At 38.2% G+C, this 20,881-nt stretch overlaps 1 long non-coding RNA gene across 2 annotated transcripts in view; it reads left to right on the top strand.

Moving 5' to 3' along the window:
* Window positions 1–20,881, top strand: part of LOC150053594 (uncharacterized) — a 112,640-nt gene that overhangs the window by 7,636 nt on the left and 84,123 nt on the right. Inside the window, exons 2-3 of one of the 2 annotated variants that reach the window (XR_016538103.1) lie at window positions 16,768–16,929; window positions 18,600–18,760. This is a non-coding gene — a long non-coding RNA (uncharacterized LOC150053594). The remainder of the gene's footprint in view (window positions 1–16,767; window positions 16,930–18,599; window positions 18,761–20,881) is intronic. The other variant, XR_016538102.1, reaches the window with a different exon arrangement.

The raw sequence follows: 20,881 nt of genomic DNA, 5'->3' as shown, positions 1-20,881 counted from the left end.
TCATAAGCATTGGATCAAATAAAATGTATGGGAGTGCTTAGAACACTTTTTATTGCAGAAGAAATTGTTGCAAAATTAGTTACAGTTTTTGAAACAAAGGTTTTTCTCCATAATTACCAATTTTGATTTTTTTTTTTTTGGTCAGTCATGGGGCTTGAACTCTGAGCTTGGGCCCTGTCCCTGAGCTCTTCAGTTCAAGGCTACCTCCAGATCTACAGCCTGATTTCCAGTTTTCTAGTGGTTAATTGGAGATAAGAGTCGCATGAACTTTAGTACTTACTTGTGCTGTTTTTGAACCGTGATCCTCAGATCTCAGCCTTCTGAATATCTAGGATTTGTGTGTGTGTGTGTGTGTTTCTTTTAACCCAGCCACATCTCTATTTTTTTAAATTTTTTATTAAAGAATTTATTAACATTGATTTTTACATCATATTTTAAATGACAAGTTTAACAATTAAGTGTTCAAGGGGGAAACTCTATTTACAATCACTGGGACTTAGTATTTAGAACTTAATCAAAATTAGGCTAAGGGTTTGTATGCCATAGAAACATATTAATTTATGAAATAAAACATTATGTCTATAGAGTCATAGGTTTTTATGTCTATATAGTTATGTTTATATTTCCATTACCATGTCCATAGCTTTGGGTATTCAGTTATTGAGTCCTTGCTCTTGTACTCTGGATTTAGTAGCCACATATTAAGGATACCATGCACCTTTTGTTCCTTAGGTCTTGATTTGTCTCACTCAATATGATTTGCTCTAGATTCATCCACTTCCCTACGAATGCCATTATTTTATCTTGTCTGTTTGCTATGTAGAATTCCATTGTATATATATATATACCACATTTTCTGTATCCATTCATCTGCAGTAGGGCATCTGGATTGTTTCCATCGCCTGGCTATTGTGAATAGTGCAGTGATGAACATAGTTGAGCAGGTGTCCTTATCATATCCTGGCACATCTCTATTTTAATGCTAAAACTAAAATAAAAGATCCAGAAAGTTGTCCAGAAGAAGTACCATTCATTGAAGGCACATTGAATAATTTATTCCATCTAATAATTGTCACATCGTTGCATCGTTACAGAAGAAGCTAACTCCAAGTCTCAAAGACCAAGGTATTTGGTATATCTACATTTATTCTCAGCCTAATTCTGAGACAGCAATTTACTCTGAACCAAAGACCTTCCCATTAAAACTGAATATACCATTTTCTTTTATCTTTTTTCCTTTTGCTTTTATATCTTCTATTTCTTTTCCTTTCTTATTTTCTTTCTACTTTTTCTTTCTTTCCCTTTCATTTTCTTGGAGTTCTTGCTTTCCTTCCCCCCCTTCTTTTCTTTCTTCTTCTCTTTCATTTTGATTTCTTATTTTTTCCTTTTCTTCCTCTCTTTTTTCCTTTTTCTTTTCTTGTGCTGAGGTTTAATCCTAGGCTAACAAGAGCATTTGACAGTAAAGTAATGAAGTGCAGACTATCATTGAGCTACATCTTCAGTCCTTTTTGCCTTTTATCCTCTCTTCTTGCTGCTTTGAATTTAAAAAGGTTTTCTTAATTTAAAAACTATTTAAATCATTTATTTAAAGCAGTCCAAATCTCATTTATTGTCTGAAGAGAATGCTTCTGAGCCTAATTTTGATTTGAAGCATTAAGTACATTGTTTTAAGGCAGTTTTGTTTGGTGCTTGGTAGATACTGTGTGCTTAGTTCTCTGAAGACTACAGTCGCTACTACATAATCAAGTATCATTATTTTAGAATTTAGATTACTACAGATAAGTGCATGATTCTGAAATAAGTCTTTAGGAATTCAAGTTAGACAAACAAGAGATTTGCTGTTGTATTTTCACATTTGTGATCTTAACATTGTGTGAAAGTTGATTAATCAGAAGTTCACCATTAGCTAACATTTGTTAATAAATCTAAAAAGGTCACCAATATATGAAGTCAGTTCCCAAATGCTTCTGAGACTTAATGTTTCACTTGGAATGTTGAACCTAGCTGCTAAAAGTGCAAAACTTCTTTGTGAAAATTTGATTTTCCTTTTTTCCAGTGTCCAAATTGGTTTATTATTATATGATGTCTCAGGAGATTTAGCCTGGTGGATTAAATAGGGTTGTTTGTGTTGGAGTAAAGTTTTTGTGTTGAAAAGGTAATTGCATAGATTAAATTACATAGACTTGGCAAAACAACAAGAGGCATTCAGAGTTGGGGAAAAAAGCCCTCCCTATAACATTTGGATTTAGTGACTTTCAGAACAATCAACCATCAGTACAAACAACCAAAGCAAGAAAAAAAGTAAACTAAGATAATTCATACCAAAAAAATCACCAGTACTTTTGGTTTGAAAATATTTATATAGTTAATAATTTGCCTGGAAGAAAATCTTGCATTGGGTTAAAACAATAAATTTTCAAATGAAGATGTGGTAAATAAAAATGCATATGCTTTCAACAGAAGGCAAGAAGCTAAGTAGAGATTGTACATTTCCAATTTATTCCAACATACATTTTTACTGTGTGCCTTTCATTTGAGGAAACAACAGGTGACTTCTGGTTCTTAGGATAAGGATGACATGCTAGAACTAGCTCAAGCACTCAGAGGACACAATGGCAAATAGCTGAGTAGAAATTTGATATGCCCACGCAAGCATAAGTAAAAGAGAATTTAAATACTTAATAAAATGCTCAGGGATATGATCAAATCCTCATACTGCCTTTTACTATTTGGGGTGCTCACTAAATAAAATTGTGGCTATCCACATTCAGAGAATGGTGAAAAAATTTCCAGGAACTTCTTTTTCCTTCCCACATTTTCTAAATCTTATGCCCAGAGGTAAAGATATGTATTAGAGTTCTCTAGAGAAAACGAACTTATAGAGAGAGGTTAAGACATATTGGAATAACATGTAAACATATGGAGATGTAACATGAAATATAAGCTAATAAAAATTTTCTTTCTAGAAAAAATACTATTATAGAAAGATTTCCTTTAAGACATGGGCTTAGGCAGTTGTGAAAGTTCAAATTCTGCAGTTTAAGCTTGAAAGCTAAGTGTTCTCACTTCCCTCTGTATGTGTGTGTTTGAGGGGGTGTGTGCATGGGTGTGTGGGTGCGTGTGTGTGTGTGTGTGTGCGCGCACACACACACACAAGTTTTAGGGTTTGAATTTAGGACCCTTAGTTCAACTTGCTTGTTGGGATTGGCATTCTACCACTTAAGCCATACCTTCAACCTGAGTCTTTGCTAGTTAATTGGAAATAGTCTCATAGAGTTTTCTGCCTGGCTGGCTTCAAGCCATGATCCTCCTGAGTATCTAGAATTACAGACGTATTTCTGGAGCCCATCCTGAGTGTCCTCTTGCTCAGGTGGTCAATCTTGTTCTATTACAATTCATTGAAGTATAGAGAAATCTACTTGAAAGAAGCCCATCCATAATATAGAGGGCAGACTGTTTTATTCAGTGTTCCTTAATTTAAATGTTAATCTGATTCAAACACCTTCCCAGTGATATCTAGAATAATGTTTGACCAGAAAACTTGCACTGTGGCCCAGTCTAGTGGATTCATACCATTAACTATCACAGATACCTAAGTGGTTAACATTAAGTGCTTGTAAAATATGATAGAGTACTAAAGCAATGCCAGCTGAGAGGAAAAAATGCAATTCATTAATAAACTGCTAGAGCTACAAAGACTGTCTAGTAGAATTTTTTCTGAAGGGATGTTATAATAGCAGTTGGAGAAAAATAGTTTATGGATGTGAAGATTATCCTGAGAATTCTAGAACAGCTAGCATCTTTGGTCTTAGTCCAAGCTAATCACTCAGCATTGAGACTGAACAAAACTATCCTACAGTTTTCCAAACTCTCTGGGAGAGTCATAATTCATTAGAACAGTCCTTGATGCTCTTTTAAGTGGGGGAAACATTTAGTTTTGTTAGTTTCTTGTACGCATATTATGTATGTGTGTATGTATGTATATGCATGTATATGTGTACAGGTGTGTATATATGTTTACTAGAGTAACTGTGTGTGTGTGTGTGTGTGTGTGTGTGTGTATGCTGCTATAAACTCTCCTTAGATCTATATGTATGTAAAATCTTATTTCTTTATTTCCTGGTTTAGCAGTGTAATTATTTGTAACAGACTATTTTTCATTTAAGCAGTGAATCCCATTATAGTGTCATCTAAGGTAAGGTTTAAAATTGAAACTCTGTAGCAGGCATAATGACATGTGTTTGTAATCCCAACTACAGCAGGGAACAGAGATCAAGAAGAGATCATGGTTCAAAGCTAGACTGGGAAGCTCTATGTTTAATCTTTTGAGGAATCTTCATATTGCTTACCAGAGTGGTTGAGCAAGTTTACATTTCCACCACCAATGTAGTACTGTTCCCTTTTGGCCACATCCCTGCCAGTATCTGTTTTTATTAGTTTTGATAATATCCATTCTAAGTGATGTTTTGATTTGTATTTCTTTTATGGCCAGATATGGTGAACATTTCTTCATGTGTGTATTGACCATTCTTATTTCTTTTGAGAAGTCTTTAGTCCATTTATTAATTAGGTTGTTGTTTCTTTGAGGGCTTATTTGGGAAGGATTAATTTTTTGAACTCTAAGTATATTTTAAATATGAAGCCCTTGTCTGATACATAGTAAAAATCGTCTGTGGACTTCTTATTTATCTTGCTAGCTATGTTCTTTGCCATTTGGAAACTAAGTTTGATGCAGTCCCATTTATCCAGTCTTCCTTTAATTTGTTGTGATTTTGGATCTTTACTTAGGAAGTTTCTATGAACTGTGTCTAGGAGCCTCCATGTTTCACCGACCCCTTCTGGTAGTGTTTTCAAAATATCTGGACTTACACTGAGATCTTTGGTCCATTTAGAATTGATTTTGGTCATATATAGGGTGATACATAAGGATCTAGTTTTAATTTTCTGCATGTATATAGCCAATTCTGCCAGCACTATTAGTTGAATAAACTGTCTTTGTTCCATCCTATGGAACATAGCTTCCCTATGACCCAACAATTCCGTTCCTGAGCATTTTGTCCAGGTAGACCACAAACAAGGCCGCACTAAAGCTATCAGCACAGCTGTGTTCACTGCAGCATTGTTTACCATATCCAAGATACAGAATCAACCCAGATGTTCTTCAACAGATGAGCGGATCAGGAAAATGTGGTATACACATTCTATTCTTTCCATCAGAAAGAATGATATTGTACAACTTGTAAGGAAATGGAAAGGCTCGGAAAAATATTAAGCAAAATAAACATAGGTTGTATGGTTTTCCTCATTTGCTGTAACTAGAAAGTGCCTATAAATCTACAAGTAAATACACTGGATAGTAAAAGACAAAAAAATACACTTGGACATGATAATTTATACAGAATTCTAAACATTCACACAGTGAGACTAAAAGAGGATATTCTTAGGAGAGGATCATACAGGTTCAGTAGCTATAGGCATATGACCATATAAAATGATATTTAAGCTGGGCACAGTGGCTCACGCCTGTAATCCTAACTAATCAGGAGGCTGAGATCTGAGAATCAAGGTTCAAAGCTAGCCCAGGCACAAAAGGACCTGAGACTCTTATCTCCAGTTAACCTCTAGAAAATGGGAAGTGGCACTTGGCTCAAGGGTAAGGTGGTACCCTTGAGCTGAAGATCTCAGGGACAGGGCCCAGGCTGAGATCAAGCCCCATAACCCACAAAAATTATATATATATATATCTATATATATCTATATATATAGATATATATATATCCAAATGAGCTCTGAGAAATGGAAACAAGAGATTTTGGCCTAATGGTAGAGTGCTTGCCTGGCATGCACGAAGACCTGGGTTCAATTCCTCGGTAGCACATACATAGAAAAAAGCCAAAAGTGGTACTGAGGCTCAAGTGGTAGAGCTCTAACCTTGAGAAAGTCCAAGGACAGTGCTCAGGCCCTGAGCTCAAGCCCAGGACTGGCAAAAAAAAAAAAAAAAGAAAGAAAGAAAAGCGCCACAGTTTTTTTTGTTGTTGTTGTTTGTTGTTTTGTGGGACCAAAGCCAGTCCAAACAAGAGGTTTTATGTTATTTTGCTCCTGTGTTTTATTTGTTAGGGTTTTTTTTTTGTCTCCTTTGTTGCCATTTTTTTATGTTTTGTGTATTTAAGTTTATCTATTTGGGGGGTTAAGAAGTACAGATGGTGGAACAAAGGGTGAACAAATGCAGCAGTGCTACTCACTAGACAACTTGTGGGGAAGGAAGGGTCAGGCGGGAAAAAACAAGGGAAGAGGTGACACTGCTCAAAAAGGAATGTACTTGTTACCTGTGCGTTAACTGTAACTTCTTTGGACATCACCTTTACAATAACAGCAAAATAAAAATTAAATAGTTAAAAAATAATTTAAAAAAAGGCTAACTTGTTTAAAAAAATAAAAATAAAACCTAAAGCGAAAAACAAGACTGTGAGTATGGTTCAAATAGTAGAGCATGATCATACTTTGAGTTTCAAATCCAGTAGCACAAAAAAAAAGACACAAAAATGGAACCTTGAATGTCATAAAACAAAATACAAAGAAATCCTATACTATAATCATGAACAGCTAGGATTTTGCTTGACATGAATGCAGATTTTGGTTTTAACTAAAAGTATGGATACAGTAATTCCTAAGAAGTACAATGGCAGAAAGACAATAGTTTAAGTGTTAACTTAACCCATAGATGAATGGTGGAGTTAGCAAGGCTAATGGTGGAGTCTGGAATGATAAGTGCCTTTGCACTCTTAGTTTTTAGACAAGTACTTGGCATATAAACAGAAGTAAAGTAAATATTTGTATGATACTGAATTAGGAGGAGGCAGTATAAAGAAAACTTCTTCCAGGCCGGATAGGGAACATCTATAATCCCAGTGATTGCAAGTTTGAAGCCAGTTGAGGCTCCATGAGTTCTGGGCTTCATAGCAAGATCTTGTCTCAAACACAACAAAAGAACAACAACGAAAACAAAACAAACCACGTTGTGGGGGGGGGGACAGAAAAATATGTATAAGAAAGAAAAAGTAAAATCTTTTCCTTACCCATCAGAAAGATCATGGCTATTTTATAACAAAAGGCAGATAAACAAAAGCAAAGCACCACAGGGGCTGGGAGTTTGGCCTAGTGATTGAGTGCTTACTTAGCATGCATGAAGACCTGGGTTCGATTCCTCGGTTCCACATACGTAGAAAAAAGCCAAAAGTCGTGCTGAGGCTCAAGTGGTAGAGCTCTAGTCTTAAGAAAGTCCAAGGACATGAGCTCTACTAGCAGAGATCTGCAATAGAGCGAAACCTTGATACATAAGGCCATACAGTATGAAGCTAATTGAAAGGACCTCCAGGATATTGAAACAAAAGCCATATAATGAATGATTGTTGTCCTTAATGTACTATGTTATCTCTCATCTCCTTTGCTGTCCCTTGAGTATCTCATATTGTTACAGTACCTCACTTTGTTATTTGATATATTGAATTTATTTGTATTTGGTTATTTGAAATTTGATAGGGAAGGGGGGAAAAACCAAGGCGGTGGGGGAGCGGTGCGGGGGGTAAAGGGTACCAAGACATGTGAAAGGGTATCAATGTATGTGAATTAATGCACCTTCTATATGGCAAATATCATGTAACCCTTTTATTAATTACAATAAAAAATATATTTAAAAAAAGAAACTCTAGGCCGGGAGTTTGGCCTCGTGGTTAAAGTGCTTGCCTAGCATGCATGAAGACCCAGGTTCGATTCCTCAGTACCACATACATAGAAAAAAGCCAGAAGTGGTGCTGAGGCTCAAGTGGTAGAGCTCTAGCCTTGAGGAAAAAACCCAAAGACAGTGCTCAGGCCCTGAGCTCAAGCCCAGGACTGGCAAAAAAAAAAAAAAAAAAAAAAGCACCACAGTTTTTGTTGTTGTTTTGTGGGTCATGGGGCTTGAACTCTGGGCCTGGATGTTGTTTCTGAGCTCTTCAGCTCAAAGCTACTGCCCTACCCCTGGCGCCACATCCCCACTTTCCCCTTTTTTAGTGATTAATTGGAAATAAGAGTCTCATGGACTTTTTAGTTTTCTGGATGGCTTTGAATCGAGATCCTCAGATCTCAGCCTCCTGAGTAGCTGGGATTACAGGTGTGAGCCACCATGCCCAGTGACCACAGATATTTAATACAAAATTTATGTGACATGAGACCCATCAGAAATGAAGACCCAGGGCTGGGAATGTGGCTTAGTGATAGTGTTTGCCTGACATACATGAAGCCCTAGGTTCCATTCCTCAGTACCACATAAACAGAAAAGGCTGGAAGTGGCACTGTGTGACTCAAGTGGTAGTGTGCTAGCCTTGAGCACAGACAGGCTCAGGGACAGTCCCCAGGCTCTGAGTTCAAGCCCCAGAACTGACAAAAAGAAAGAAAGAAGGAAAAGAAAGAAAAAGAAAAGATATGAAAGAATCAAAGAAGGAAATGAAGACCCAGGGGAATCTTCCTTTGGTGGACTATTGGGCAACCACCTAATTAGAGGACAAAGGATAGGATCTCACGGTGATAAGCCAGGAGACTTAACAAGGCCTGTTCATGCAGATTCTTCTTGGCTTCCAGGTACAGGACAGTGTCCTTCTAGAATGATGATTTCATTACTTTCAGGAATGTATGTCAGAATTCTTTTGTGGCCCACTTATAAGAAGAAACTTGGTGTGGCAGTAGTAGTCAATAGACACTACGCTGGAAATGAACCCTATAACTTGTGTGCAGGAATTGGGAGGGAGGACTGGGAGAGAATGAAGAAAGGAGTGACATTGTCCAAAAAGAAATGAATTCATCATATGACTTATGAAACAGTAACCTCTCTGTACATCACCTTTACAATAACAATTTTAAAAAAGAAGAAACATAGGAGATCAGAGCAACCTTGCTTCTAATGCTTTTCTCAATTTTTTCAGTTTAAAATTTTTATATTATTATTATTATTATTATTTTGCCAATCTTGGGGCTTGAACTCAGGGCCTGAGAGTGCTTGGGCTTTCTCGAAGCTAACGCTCAACCACTTGAGCCACAAAACCACTTCTGGCTTTTTCTATATATGTGGTACTGAAGAATTGGACTTAGTGCATGCTAAGCAAGCACTCTACCACTAGGCCAAACTCCCAGCCCCTGAAGTATTTTTTTTAATAGCAGAAGTCTTAAATGTTGAGCCAAAGTGATCAATTTGTTAATTATTTCTTTTTTTTAAATTAAACAATGAAAAGTTCTCTTATTTCTATTTCTGGAGTTCATTTCAATGAGCATTATTTTATATGATCAGATGTACATAATGGTATCTCTACTACGTGTTCTAATTGAAAAATCCTTCCCCAAATTGAGAGATATTTTCCTCCTATGCATTTTTTAAAATGTTTTTGTGCCTGGTGGCTACCTGGAGCCAAGGGCCTCATTCATGTTTTTGCTCAACATTTTTGCTAGAGGCTAGTGCTCTATCACTGGAGCCATACCTTCACTTCCATATTTTGCTGGTTAATTGGAGATAAGAGCCTCACAGATTTGTCTGCCTGGGCTAGCTTCCACTTTAATCCTCAGATCTGAGCCTTCTGAGATAGCTAAGATTACAGGCGTGAGCCACCACTGCCTAGTTTTATCTAGCTTTTTGTCTTCTCACAAACTTCAATGGTATGATGTTCTATGAAAAAATAATGTACAAAACATGTGATTCATAATTTCCTCCACCTATGTTCTGATATTTCTGTTACCTGAAATGCCTTCAAGCCTCTTGTTAGAATTTGTAAATATCCTCTACCATGAAGCCTTTCGCATCTTCTCAACCAGGACTACTGTGCTTTTTCTCAATCTCCCAATACTTTTATTATTTGTATCTCTCTTATGTTACTTATTTCAGTACTTCAATAGCTTTCACGTGCCGTCACTTACTCTGTATAAGATGATATACTAAGTGTTTAACATGCATTATTACTTTTAGTTGTCATTAAAATTTAAGTAAAGGAACCTCATTAGAGTAGTAGTAAGTAGCGTGTCAGTCTCATAAAATTTAAGTACAAATTATTTTTATCTAACAGATAAGAAATTGAAATTAAATAGATTAAATTGAGATTAACCATTAAATAATGCATCTAAGGGTCCACAATTACCAGGTCCATATTACTGTCTGTATGTATTTATATATGTCTAATATTATATAAATATACATGTACTTATATGTATGTAGTAGGGTTTGAACTCTGGGCCATGTGCTTGTTAAGCAAGTCTTCTACTGTGGAGCTATGCCCTTTTGTTCTAGCTATTTTGAAATAGGGCCTCACTTCTTACTCAGGCTGGTGTCTATATATCCAGACCAGCTTCTTCTGTTGAAATGGAGCCTCAAGAACTTTTTACCCAGACTAGCTTGAAACACAATGCCCTCACTCTCAGCCTGTGGAGGAGCTAGGATTGTAAATGTGAACCACCAGCCCCTGGCTCAGTGTCTATTTTTATCAGTTACTGCTGTTTAGTTTCCAGATCTAGTCTATCTTTCCTGTGTTTCTCAAAAGCCTGCAGATTTTACTGAAGATTATCAATAATCTTATTGCCATATGACTGCTTGCTGTTTTTGGAGAGATTTCTTGTGAGGTCCAGGAGATACCAGAAGTAAAAGCCCTTGAACAACTACAAAAAGGTCTTGAAAGACTCTTGTAGATCCTGTGAGTGCACCAGATAGGATAGGAAGCAATTCTTTAGTTTCTGTGTTCAAGTACTCTGAGTAATGTTTTGAGTTGGCACAGTTGGCTCTGCTAAAATAGCCTTCCGTTCTAGCCCTTGGGGAATTTGGTGAAACATCTTTATCAAAGACAGCTCTCAAACAGTGTGAGCCAGACCATTTCTTTGAGGCTTCTTTTTTAAAATGTCATTTGTTTCAAATGATGGAAGTAACAGATGTATATTTTGGATGAGTTGGAAAAATACAAGAAAAGCACAAAGGAGAAAACTTCCCTACATTTCTACTCAGTGATAAATCACCATTGTTAATTATTTTCTTTCTTAGTCTTTTTCTGTGCATACACAGACATGAACACACATTTTTTTTTTTTTTGCCAGTCCTGGGGATTGAACTCAGGGCCTGAACACTGTTTTTGGGCTTTCTCCATGCTGGAGCCTTTCCACTTGAACTACAGCACCACTTCCAGCTTTTTCTATGTATGTGGTACTGAGGAATCAAACCAGTGGCTTTGTGCATGCTAGGCAAGCACTTTACCACTAGGCCAAACTCCTGGCCCATCAATATACATACTTTTTAAAAAATCATGTTACAGTTTTGTAAGCCATTTTTTTGTTGTTTTTGTTAGTCCTGAAGTGCTTGGACACTTCCTTGAGGTTCTTTTTGCTCAAGGTCAGCACTCTACAACTTGAGCCACAGTGCCACTTCTGGCTTTTTCTGTTTTATGTGGTATTGAGAGGAATCAAACCCAGGGCTTCATGTATGCTAGGCAAGCACTCTACCATTAAGCCATATTCCCAGCCTGTAGGCAATTTTTACATCAGACAATGAACATTTCCCTTTGTTTTCCTATAGTGTCATTTTATTGACTGCATACTATTACACACAATGATAGTTGTAATTCAAGGGGTTTCCATATATACACATACACTTGCATGTGCTTGCTTATAGTGTCTGGTTGTTTCCTTAGGACAGGAGAAGGGAGAGAAGCCAAATACTTTTATGTCACATTTATGTTTTATTTCTTTGTTTTTGTGTGGATATTGGGGATTAAACTTAGGGCTTCATACTCTTGTTTGCTTTTTGACTCAAGGCTGGTACTCTACCACCTGAAATACACCTCCAGTTCCAGATGTTTTGCTGGTTAATTGGAAATAGACATCTCTCTAATGTGTCTCCTCTGGCTGGCTTCAAATGTCTATCCTCAGATCCCAGCCTCTCTAAAGCTGAGAAGCATGAACCATTGGTGTCTGGCTTAATGTAGTATGTCGCTCTCCTAGAGTTATACCAGCTTTGGTGCTCCATTACCATTTGATGACTAATGGATCTATTATCCTTAATGGGCCAGATCCTAGAAGAGTTGTCAGAATTTCAGAATGGTATTCCCAAAATGGAGGAACCAAGACCAGTGTCTGCAGGTGACAGTGAGAAAGCACCAACCAAGCGTCTCAGTGCTAACCATGCTGCGTGTCATGTTTACTGGTTTTCACTCCATATTCATTGATCAACATAAAACACCTGTACTTCATGTTCTTATCCAAAAATGTCAGCTTTAATTCAGCTGTGCCATAACTCCAATTTATTAACACTCACAGTGCTTTCAAACTCAACAAATGATTTCTGGATATAAATGCTTACCACAGCATTTATATTAACTCCTTTAGTGAATTTAAAAGATGCAACCTTCTGTAATTTGTTAGCACAAGAATTGAAAAACACGGGCCGAGAGTTTGGCCTAGTGGTAGAGTGCTTGCCTAGCTGCATGAAGACCCAGGTTTGATTTCTCGGTACCACATACATAGCAAAAAGCTGGAAGTGAAAAAAAAAAAAAAAGCTGGAAGTGATGCTGTGATTCAAGTAGTGGAGTTCCAGCCTATAAAAAGCCAAAGGACAGTGCTCAGGCCCTGCGTTCCATCCCCACAATTGGCCAAAAACAAAACAACTGAAAGACTGGGCCAGGAGCATGGCCTAGTTGTAGCATGCTTACCTAGCATGCACGAATCCCTGTGTTCGATACCCTGGAACCATATACGCAGAAAAAGCTGGAAGTGGCAATGTCGCTGAAGTGGCAGAGTGCTAGCCTGGAGCAAAAATTGTCCAAGGACAGTGCCCAGGCCCTGAGTTCAAGCCCCAAGGACTGGTAAAAAGACTGAAGTGAAGCGAGGCATGGTGGCTCACGCCAATAATCCTAGCTACTCGAGGGGCTGAGATCTGAGGACTGAGGTTCAAAGCCAGCCCAGGCACTAAAGCCCATGAAATTCTTATCTCCAATTAACCACTAGAAAACGGGAAGTGGAGCTGTGGCTCAAGGGGTAGGGTGGTAGCCTTGAGCTAAAGAGCTCAGGGACAGCGCCCAGGCCCAGAGTTCAAGCCCTATGACCAGCCCTCCCCTCCCCCCACAAAAAAAAAGGGGCTGGGAGTTTGACCTAGTGGTAGAGTACTTGCCTAGCATGCATGGGGAAAAAAGCTGGAAATGGTGCTGTGGCCCAAGTGGTAGGGCTCTAGCCTTGAGAAAGCCCAAGGACAGTGCTCAGGCCCTGAGTTGAAGCTCCAGGACTGGCAAAAAAAAAAAAGACTGAAGTGACCCTACCTTTCTGTCATGTGTAAAAGAGTCCACACATGTTGACTCTGGGGCGGAGTTTGAATTTTTGAATCTTTGTAAGTTCAAAGTTTCTAAGTAGAGAACCTACATTAAAAAACCTAAAGTAAATTCTTCATAGTTTACTGATTAGCCTGAGGTCTCTCCCACATGTTTCCTTTTGCTTCAAATGCCCTTTTCTGGGCTGAGGATGTGGTTCAGTGCTAGCGTGCTTGCCAACATCTGTGAGGGCCTGGATTTGATCTTTCAAAGGATGTCCTTGCCAGGAAATCTTTCCTAATCACAGCAGTCTGATGAGATTGCCTTTTTTCAATATTTACATAGAACTCTGTTATCTTGCCATTAATTATGGATTTTATTCTCTTTACCACAAGATTGAAACTTCTGTTTTTTTGTTTTTGATTTTTGGTTTTGTCAGTCCTGGGGCTTGAACTCAGGGCCTGAGCATTGCCCTTAGGCTTTTCTCAAGGCTAGAGCCCTACCATTTGAACCACTGCACCACTTCTGGCTTTTTTCTGTGTATGTGATACTGAGGAATCGAACCCAGGTCCTTATGCGTGCTAGGCAAGCACTGTACCACTAGGCCAAACTCCCAGCCCCTCATTGCATATCTTATATACCTCCTAACTTTACTTTATCATGTATGACAAATTTTAAATATAGATAATGCATACTACATATGACAAATATGGATATCATGTATTCTATGACAAATATAGGCAAATGATATACTCATATATGCATGTGTATAGAAGATTCAACAATTACCTATTGAAGGAATTAGTGATTAGAATGTCTCAATCTGCAGATTAGGAATGATTTGCTTTAATTTTTTTCAGTCTCATTTTTATCTTTCTTTAGCTTGAGTACGTTAGCGCTTCCTCTTGGTTCTTCCTCAGTGTGCTCATTGCAATGCTGGTGGGTGGTTCCACCACAGAATATCTAGCAGTCCCCACATCTACTTGCATAAGAGAAATTCAGACCTGAGCTGACATATTTGCTGTCTCACCATGGATATCCACCACTGTTAGGATAGACCTTGACCAAATATTGGGGTCTACTCTGGGACTTCTCAGCCTCCTGAGAATAAATATGTATGTTGAATACATATATACATATTTAGACAAACATCTCTGTTTATAGCCATAGGCTCACTGGAACTGTATGTATGCTCCTGGTTGGAAGTATCCTTTAGTGGTACTGCCACCAGCCTTAGCCATCTGATATTCATTCCCAGCATCTTAGGTCACTCCTCAGATTCTTCAGCTTGTCACTAGCCATTTTCTCTGCTATCATTTTGGTAATGAGCCTGGCAGAGATGTGCTGAGCGCAGTCCACCCTGAGCCAAGGTTCCTTGAGGTGATTTGGTCCCAGTACTTTTATGTCCACGTGCTGCAGATCCTAGCAGGTACGATCTTTGCTTTCGTTGACTGTATAATTCTTATAATCATTGCTCACCACTGTCTAAGCTGATGACACCTCCATACAAGTGTCCTTAATTGAGTTCTCTGTGACATAGCAGGAGACCAAGGTGCAGATAGAAAAGAAAATATGAGCCTGGAGGGGACTTTGGGGTGTTTTGAGGGTCTTTGTTTTCTGAGTTTTGCTCTATTGGTTTGTTTTTATGCTGGTGCTGGGGTTTGAGCTCAGGGCCTGAGCACTATTCCTTAGCTTTGTGTACTCAAGACGATCACTCTACCATGTGAGCCACGCCTCTACTTCCAGCTTTTTGGACTTTCCTCTCTGGGCTGGCTTTGAACTATAATCCTCCCATCTTAGTTCCTGAGTAGCTAGGATAGTAGGCCTGAGCCATAGACATTAAGCTTTGTTTTCGCTCTTTGATAATTAGTTCAGTTTGTGTTCAGGAGCTCCCCTAGTTTATACTGCCACCTTCTTCTTACATGATGGAGAGAAGGCACTTGCTTATATGCCTTCTACTAGCCTGTCAGTAACAGTTCTAAGCAGCATGTAGATTGACAAGTTCTGATTTATTAAGTTCTTGTTATTTATAGTTTGTACTGGAAAAGATGTTTTGAAATATTAGGTGTTGGGAATAGAAGAAAAAGTTTAGATTTAAACTTCTAAGTCTTCTGAAGAAATCATTGTTCAAAAGCATCTATTTCTTTCTGTCTTCTTAAGAAGAAGCTCAATAGCAGAATATTTAATTAATTCAGTCATAGATTCTCAGGAGTTTCTGTAACATCTAATTATCAATAAATTACTCAAGTAAGATGGTATTGGGGCTAGATGAAGTAAGAGGGGAAGCTTATAATTACCAAGACATGCTGACATCATAAATTTGTCAATTGAAGAAGTTAGTTGGAGATAAATTGCGACGAAACACAGGTGCAGCCTAATGATTTGTCACTACCTTGGAAACTTTAGTTAACAACATTGCCAGAACCATCATTACAAACCACTCATTAACTGTACATACACCCTTAAATTTATGCCATTCAATTCACTGCCACTTGGTACTATCACAGACAGATGTTTGGTTTCTGTCCAGGTTCCTGGCATAGATTCCTAAAAACCTTGGAATGTCCTGAGTGATAAAGATGACAGGAGCAGGGAAGTGGCTCAAGGGGTAGGGTGGTACCCGTGAGCTAAAGAGCTCAGGGACAGCACCCAGGCCCAGACTTCAAGCCCTGTGATCCCCTCCACCCCCAAGACACACAAAGATGACAGGAGCATCATTTGTTCTAAGGAAGACTAATCGTTGATGAGGCACAGCATTTTAGCCCTTCCTCGGCTTCCAGGGAGGGAAAAGGAACTGGAGATTGAGTTCTTCTTCCATTTGGTCGGTAATTTAATCCATCACGCCAGAGTAATGAAGCCTTCATAAAATTCCTAAACAGGAAGAGTTGGCGGGGGGGAGGTTCCAGGTTGGTGAACCCAAGGTTCAGGTGCCAGGGACTTAACTTCAACTTCCCGGGGATGGAAGCGTCTATGCTGGGGGGCCTTCTGAACTTCACCTGATGTACCCACATGGCTGGTTGCTCATCTGTATCTCTTACAATAACTGGGCAACTCTCAGTGCCTTCCTGAGTTTCTGAGCAATTTTTGTGAGTTCCAAACGTGCGAAAGGGGTTGTGGGAAGTCCCCTGGTGAGTGAGGAGTGCGAATATTCCACATCTGGCAAATGGTTTTTCAACTAGAGGTAGACTTGTAAAAACCAAGTTTGTTAACACATGAGATCTGATATTAATTTCTGATAATGTTAGAATTATGTTGACTTAATGGGACATTCACACAGTGTTGGTGAGATGGAAACATGTTGGAAAAAAAATATCACCACATTAGTGTTGGGAAAGAAAAACATAAATTGATCAATTGCTCTAAGTAGGCTCTTTCAATCCATGTTGCAGTTACTTTACCCCATTGCCTTTCATGTAATAATATTAATTTTCTCTCTGAAACTGTTTGACACAGTCCTGTTCCATTGCAGGATAAAATGGTGAGCAAAAGCAGACTTATGTGCCTACTTCCATACTGGTGGAAACAAAGACATCCATCAAAGAATCATATCTACAGCTGCATTTGAATGAGAGCTGCCACAGTTTTTATTACCTGGAATATATTGAAAGTTTCCTTATTCTTGATAAATGAGGTGTGTGTGTGTGTGTGTGTGTGTGTGTGTGTGTGTGTGTGTGTGTGTGTGTATTAATCTGCTAGTACCATTGGAACTAGAAGTTTTAATTTCCTGGGAATCTAATTTTTCTGACATAATTTCCACCCCCCATTAAAAAAATTGATTTCCAGGTGCTGCCTTTCTCTTTTCTTGCTTAGCCTCATAATAATCTTTGCAAAGCGATTTTCATGTCTTCTTAGCCAAGATGTGGCTGACAAAATTTACTTAATCATGTTTCTTTTTCAGTTCTTCATTTGATTCAAAAAGTAGTTGCTGATTGGGAATGTGGCTTAATGGTAGAATGCTTGCCGAGCTTGCACGAAGCCTGGGTTCAATTCACCATAGAATCAGAAAAGGCTAGAAGTGGTGTTGTGGCTCAAGTGGTAGGGTGTCAGCCTTGAGCAAAAGAAGCTCAGGGACAGTGCCCAAGCCTTTGAGTTCAAGCCCCAGAACTGGGCAAAAAAAGTTTTAGGTTTATAGAAAAGTGTATTAAAAAATACAGAGAATTCCTATATATCATCTTGCCTCTAAAATACAGCCCACTTAGTTTCCCTATTATTAACATTTTGCATTATTGTGATGTTTGTTATAATTAGTAAGTGAATATTAATGCAGTTTTATTAACTTAAGTTTATGTTTATATAGGCACCCAAACAGTGAACTATCTGCTTTGAGAAATCCATGTAATAAATACCCACAATGTCAGGTGTCATCATAGAATGAAACTATTCTGGGTTCAGCATCTTCATCTTTGCATCCTCCCTGACAATAGCAACTGCCAATCTTCCTATTGTCTTCATAGTTTATTTTTTCATAAATGTCTCATAGTTGGACTCATATGTATGTAGAATTTTAAAATAAACTCCTTTCACTTAGCAGAATTATTTATGATTCATCTATGCCTTTTAATAGCTTTATTTTTATTGATGAATAATATGCCATTGTCTAGATATTCCATAGCTTAGTCAGCCATTGAATACACTGAGATTGCTCTAAGTTTTGTCAGTTATAAATTCAGTGACTATAAAAAAATTGTCTTTATCTGCTGGGTGCTGATTGGTTCACAGCTATAATAATCAGCTACTTGGAATATTGAGATCTCAGAATCAAATTTGAAGCCAGTCTGGGAAGGAAAGTCCATGAGACTTATCTCCAGCTAACCACCAAAAACCTGGAAGTACATTTGTAACTCAAGTGGCATAGCTCTAGTCTAGAGCAAAGAAAGCTCAGAGATAGTACCTAGGCCTTGAGTTCAAGACTCAGGATTAGTATGACACTCACATGCACATAAACTCATGTTCAGATTTTTGAGTAGATGTAAGCTTTCAGCTCATTTTAGGTAAATACCACGGAGTATGAATGTTGGATCACAATAATTTGTTTAGTTTTGAGATTTGCTTTATAATTACAATTAAAGATTTTTTTGTCAGTTGTGGGGCTTGAACTCAGGGCTTGAGCACTGTCCTTGGTCTTTTCTCAAGGCTAGAGCTCTACCACTTGAGCCACAACACCACTTCTAGCTTTTTTTCTATGTACCGAGGAATCAAACCCGGGCCTTTGTGCATGCTAGACAAACACTTTACCACTAGGCCAAACTCCCAGCCCCTAATTAAAGTTTTTAAGGTTTGTTTTTTTTTTCTTCATGACAGTTTATCTACCATCAACTGAAACAATCCTTTCATAGAGCTTTTCTTTGGAATCACAAAAAATGAAATCTGGACATGGATTGAGAAAAAAATCTGGAGAAGTCAAGTTAATGAAGCATTCGCCTTTGTCTCTTCTGTTCTTACTTCCTAAGAAGGTCTATGAGGTAATATAAACTTTACAGCTAAAACTAGGGCAATTGGCCACCCTGTCACTAATAACAGAAGTGGGGGTCTTGATTGCAATAATAATCCTACATCCTGGAAACCTCTCAGTTCTAAGCAGAAGACATGAGTCTCAGACCACATTCTTTGGGGCAATTGTATTGACTGTACCTATGGGGTAGTTGTATTGCCTCTATCATGATTCTTCTACTCCCCTAGAGGTAATACATTTAAGGAAGATTTATCTAGTGAGGGTATGCAGGACTAGAATGGAGAGAACAAATTCTACAGACAGAGAAACCTATCTGCTCATAAGAGAAGAAGGGGCTGAACCACTTTAGAAATGGAAAGGAAGAGGGGAGGATCCAAACTAATGTTGAAAACACTAATTTTTTTCCTATGGAGTAACCTCTATTTTGAATTTCTTTAACCACAATTTCAGTAGCCTATTTATAATTATCTTCATTTCTTTAAGGCATCCCACTTTGTTAAAAATGATTATGTCAGGTGCTGGTGTCTTATGACTATAACCCTAGCTACTTAGAAAGTTGAGATCTGAGGATCATGGTTCAAAGCCACCCAGAGCAGGAAAGTCTGTGATATCCTTATCTCCAATTAACCACCAGAGCACTAGAAGTGGAGCTATGGCTCAAAGTAGTAGAGTGCTAGCTTTGAGCAGGGACGTGCTCAGACACTGAGTTTAAGCCTCACAACCACCACCACCAACAAATTGTTATTTTTTCCCTATCAGATGTTTGGGATCTAACCCAGGGCCCGTGTATGCTAGACAAATGTCCTATTAATAAACTACTGCCCAGTCCTTCATCACTAGCCCTAAACCAGGCACCGAAAGATGAAAATGGTACATTTTTACTTATTTGTGGAAGCTAAAAATGCTGATCACACCAAAAAGAGAGAGCAGAACAAGGATCACTGTCTGCCACAAATAAGTATAAATACTTTATCATTAAATTTGTTTTAAAAATAGTGTCTCCACTTTAAGTATAATATACCTCTATTTTTTCCCATTATGTCCTAAATCTATCTATCCCAAACAATGCCACATGAATTATTCCCCAACCTCGTGCACTCTTGTCTCCATCACCACTCAATACCGAGAAGCATTCCTTGTCATTATTTAACTTAAACTACATAAGCTATGAAAACTACTCAGGTCCCCCCTCAGGACTCTGACATCACCCAGTAGCCCCAGTCATGCCAGTCGGTCATTTGCTTTCTCCTTCTTCTGTTTTTCTTATCATCTCCAGAACCTTCTATTTCTTTCCAATCCTTCAACTTCCTGGTCCTACAACTCTCAATGTCACCTAAAAATACCCTACTTATCCAAACAAATTCAATGGTTATGGCTTTTCTGAATGCATGGAGAAATTGGCAATTTTAGCCTTTCAGCATCTTGATAAACTAGCTAAGAACCAGAATTTTTCAACATTTTGAAGGGTATCAGTATGATGACTGTAGTGGATGAAGCTTTAAGAAGTTTTGGTTAGTTAAGAAAAGAGCAGGGGCCGGGAGTTTGGCCTAGTGGTTAAAGTGCTTGCCTAGCATGCACGAAGACCTGGGTTTGATTCCTCGGTACCACATACATAGCAAAAAGCCGGAAGTGGTGCTGAGGCTCAAGTGGTACAGCTCTAGCCTTGAGAAAGTCCAAGGACCTTGCTCAGTCCCTGAGCTCAAGCCCAGGACTGGCAAAAAAAAAAAAAAAAAAAAAAAGAAAAGAGCAGGTTGAGAAAGTATAAAACATACTATGTTTTTGTTTTGTTTCATTTTGTTTTACAATATTTCCTTTTCCATTAGTTCTTAGGAGTAAAAGAAAAAGGATATTCCCAAATTCGAAGCCTAAGGAATGTTTGAACAAAGTCATATGCTGCTGTCAGAAAAAAAAAAGAGAGAAAAGAAAAAGAAAAAAAGGCTTCCTTTGAATCACTTAGAATTAACATTAGCAGTGAAAATTAAGCATGCAACCTCAGTGAAAAGTGGTAATTACGTTTAGGAGCTGGCGGCTGTTAGTTTCCTGTGATTACTATAATATGAAAAATGCCTTTTTTCCCCCTTTTTCTTTTCTTTTCTTTTGTTTGTATTTATTTATTTATTTATTTATTTAT

Source organism: Megascapheus bottae, chromosome 16, assembly GCF_031878675.1.
Source record: "Megascapheus bottae isolate mThoBot1 chromosome 16, mThoBot2.hap1, whole genome shotgun sequence".
NCBI lineage: Eukaryota > Metazoa > Chordata > Mammalia > Rodentia > Geomyidae > Megascapheus > Megascapheus bottae.
The sequence above is the reverse complement of the archived record's forward strand: the minus strand, read 5'-3'. Positions and strand labels throughout refer to the sequence as shown.